This window comes from Schistocerca americana, chromosome 5, assembly GCF_021461395.2.
Source record: "Schistocerca americana isolate TAMUIC-IGC-003095 chromosome 5, iqSchAmer2.1, whole genome shotgun sequence".
Classification (NCBI taxonomy): Eukaryota; Metazoa; Arthropoda; class Insecta; order Orthoptera; family Acrididae; genus Schistocerca; species Schistocerca americana.
In genome coordinates this window covers 576,771,859-576,776,489 of record NC_060123.1, presented here as the reverse complement: position 1 = coordinate 576,776,489, position 4,631 = coordinate 576,771,859, and positions in this window count along the sequence as shown.

Genomic DNA, 4,631 nt, shown 5'->3' with positions numbered 1-4,631 from the left:
GTTGAATTTATGGCATTTGGATTTGACTGATTTATCGTATAACCGAAGTTTAACGGATTCCTTTTAGCACTCATGTGAATGGCCTCACACTTTTCATTATTTAGGGTAAATTGCCAATTTTTGCACAGTACAGATATCGTTTTGCAATTTGCTTTGATCTTCTGATGACGATCTTCTGAAGCGACAGTATCATCTGAAAAGAACCTAAGACGGCTGCTCAGATTGTCTCCTAAATCGTTTATATAGATAAGCAACAGCAGAGGTCCTATAGCACTACCAGGGAAATGCCTGAAATCACTTCTGTTTTACTCTAGGACCTTCCGCCAATTATTCTGAACTGTGACCTCAATGACAGGAAATCACGAATCCAGTCACATAACTGAGACGATATTCCATAAGCACGCAATTTCTCTACAAGCCACTTGTGTGGTAAAAGTGTCAAAAGCCTTCTGGGGTTATTACATAAAATCGGAAATGCAATCAGTGGTATTTTAACAACTTCTGGAGCTAGTAACGAGCAATAAACATACGACAAAACAATAGGTAGCACTCCAGAGACTATAATGGACCTGTTGCTGTGTGGCGTGCCCTGTTAAACGGCATATTTGGTCTATACGATAGTTTCTCACTGTCGTCTTCGGTAATCGGTTCTATTGCAGATTAACATCATCCCTAGTTTGGAACTATTTCATGAAGTGTGATAGCAACGAAGTACAATGCACCGTTTGCTTGAAAGATTAAGAATATTTGTAGGTACAACAAACTTGCGACAACATGTAAGGAGAAAACATTCACAGCGTTCCTTGGAAGAGAAGGTAAATTTGATTGATATACCTATAATTTTATTGGCGTGCTATAGACTTGAGATAATAACTGAATCTCTAATATTGGTGTTGCCTTAGGCTGAAAAATTGATACCGTCCAAAAGTCACGGTGCGCTGAAGTCATCAACCTATGATGTTTCACTCTCGCTGTCACCACGCCCGCTTCCTTGACCTCCGCCGTCTTTGCCGGAGACATAGAGAACGATTTCTGCCACAACCTCCACACTATATCGATGCAGATCTCCTATTCCTTCAGATTCATTAGAACTTACAATCTTCGTTCAACGTTAGCATTTATCACTGGAAACGGTAACAATAAAACCGAAAACCGATTATTTCACAAGCCTATTATTTTTAGCGGTTTTAATGGGTTACACTGGAGACCAAAAAAACCGGTGTTGCCAAAAATCGATTGTTGCAGCGGTAATCGCCATCCCTACTATGTATTGTCTTGTGCCGTGAAACGGGAGAAGGTCTTCTACCATGGAACATATGATATTTGCAAATGAGCAGAGTTTCTTTAAGGTCTTAACAATTTTATCTGTCTTGAAAATAGAAATATGAAATTTTGTATTTAACTTGTAACTGGTTTTTTTATAATATTTCAATTTAATTTCATGTCACTTAGTGATTAATGGTGGGCAGTAAAGTAATATTATGACAGACAGTTATTGGATTCAGTACTGACTAGATTTTCACGACTACAACACTTTCAAATGTCAATGGAATATTTATTTTTGTAGGAACATGACCATGTTATTCAGAGGAAGGGATAATTTTGATCATGTTGCCATTGGAATATTTTCTAATAAAAGGTCAAACCTTTATTTGTAGAGCTTAAATCTACTGCACTTATCTGCCATATTAGAATCTAGAGATTAATGGTAATTCTGAGTAACTGTGTTCTGCAGGTGGATTATTTTGTAGTCATTTTGTTGATCTTCTTATATTAGCTCTAAATATAATTGCTCGGTTTGTAGCCATTCTTTCTCATATGATTACAATGAATATGATAATTCCTACAATAGAAATTGTAGATCCAATTCTTCATAGTACATTTCATGATGTACATGCGTCTGGGTAGTCTGAATATCGTCGTGGTATTCCTGCTCAACCAAAGAAGTGTTGAGGCAAGAATGTTAAGTTTACTCCAATAAATATAATTGTAAACTGGATTTTTAATCATGTATTGTTTATAGTTAATTCTGTAAATAGTATTTTTTCACATGTGGAGAAACGTCACCTTTCGAGAGTAATCTTTGTAATTTCAGCAAAATTTTGCAGTACTCAAACAAGGAATGCTATCGTTTAAAAAGGAACAAGAAAATATATTAGACTTCTGTTACAGAGCTGGATAGAGGCGGAAGTCTGAAAAATGTTCCCATGTGCCGTAGTCTAGGATATTTCTACTTCTCCGGATTTTAAATATACACTCCTGGAAATTGAAATAAGAACACCGTGACTTCATTGTCCCAGGAAGGGGAAACTTTATTGACACATTCCTGGGGTCAGATACATCACATAATCACACTGACAGAACCACAGGCACATAGACACAGGCAACAAAGCATGCACAATGTCGGCACTAGTACAGTGTATATCCACCTTTCGCAGCAATGCAGGCTGCTATTCTCCCATGGAGACGATCGTAGAGATGCTGGATGTAGTCCTGTGGAACGGCTTGCCATGCCATTTCCACCTGGCGCCTCAGTTGGACCAGCGTTCGTGCTGGACGTGCAGACCGCGTGAGACGACGCTTCATCCAGTCCCAAACATGCTCAATGGGGGACAGATCCGGAGATCTTGCTGGCCAGGGTAGTTGACTTACACCTTCTAGAGCACGTTGGGTGGCACGGGATACATGCGGACGTGCATTGTCCTGTTGGAACAGCAAGTTCTCTTGCCGGTCTAGGAATGGTAGAACGATGGGTTCGATGACGGTTTGGATGTCCCGTGCACTATTCAGTGTCCCCTCGACGATCACCAGTGGTGTACGACCAGTGTAGGAGATCGCTCCCCACACCATGATGCCGGGTGTTGGCCCTGTGTGCGTCGGTCGTATGCAGTCCTGATTGTGGCGCTCACCTGCACGGCGCCAAACACGCATACGACCATCATTGGCACCAAGGCAGGAGCGACTCTCATCGCTGAAGACGACACATCTCCATTCGTCCCTCCATTCACGCCTGTCGCGACACCACTGGAGGCGGGCTGCACGATGTTGGGGCGTGAGCGGAAGACGGCCTAACGGTGTGCGGGAGCATAGCCCAGCTTCATGGAGACGGTTGCGAATGGTCCTCGCCGATACCCCAGGAGCAACAGTGTCCCTAATTTGCTGGGAAGTGGCGGTGCGGTCCCCTACGGCACTGCGTAGGATCCTACGGTCTTGGCGTGCATCCGTGCGTCGCTGCGGTCCGGTCCCAGGTCGACGGGCACGTGCACCTTCCGTCGACCACTGGCGACAACATCGATGTACTGTGGAGACCTCACGCCCTACGTGTTGAGCAATTCGGCGGTACGTCCAGCCGGCCTCCCGCATGCCCACTATACGCCCTCGTTCAAAGTCCGTCAACTGCACATACGGTTCACGTCCACGCTGTCGCGGAATGCTACCAATGTTAAAGACTGCGATGGAGCTCCGTATGCCACGGCAAACTGGCTGACACTGACGGCGGCGGTGCACAAACGCTGCGCAGCTAGCGCCATTCGACGGCCAACACCGCGGTTCCTGGTGTGTCCGCTGTGCCGTGCGTGTGATCATTGCTTGTACAGGCCTCTCGCAGTGTCCGGAGCAAGTATGGTGGGTCTGACACACCGGTGTCAATGTGTTCTTTTTTCCATTTCCAGGAGTGTATTTTTACTCTAAGAAACTATGTGTAAGTTTGAAAATAGTGAAAGCTACAAATTCATTTCTTATTATTTGGTTTATGTTACAGTATTGTACAGAATTAACCTGGCTAAATAATGATTCACTAATCTGGAATGTCGTCTTGGATATGAAGGTTAGCTAAGCCTATCGGTTCATTATATGTTCTTAGTTTCTAAGTTTTGAAATATATTCCCTCTCAAAAATTTGCTCACCGCAGTTACATAACTTCTGCTGATTGCTGTACGGTTGAACTTACGTCGATAATTTGTTTCACAGTATCCAGTAACACTAAGTCTCCACAAAATTTCAGACCAATATCCTTAACACAAGTTTGCTGCAAAATTCTTCGACATATTCTCAGTTCAAATATAATAAATTTCTATGTGATGGGAAAGCTTATGTCCACGAATTTACATGGTTTTTGAAAGCATCACTCGTGCGAAATTCAACGTGCTCTTTCCTCACATGAAATCCTGAGAATCATGGATGAAGGGCAGCAGGCAGATTACATATTCCTAGATTTCCGAAGAGCATTTGACGCGGTTGCCCAATGCAGTCTGTTAACGAAGGTGCGAGTATACCGAATAGGTTCCCAGATATGTGAATGGCTCGATGACTTCTCAGGTAACAGAACTTTGCACGGCGATCGTTCATCAGAGACAATGTTGTCGTCATTAGTGCCCGAGGAAAGTGTGATAGGACTGCTATTATTTTCTATATACATAAATGATCTGGCAGCTAGGATGAGCAGCAATCTGCGGCTGTTTGCTGATGATGGTGTGGTATACGGGACTTTATCGGTGTTGAGTGACTGTAGGAGCATACAAGATAACTTAGATAACATCTATAGATGTTGTGATGAACGGCAGCTAGCTATAAATGTAGAAAAATGTAAGTTAATGAGGATGAGAAGGAAAATTAAACCTATAATGGTTCGG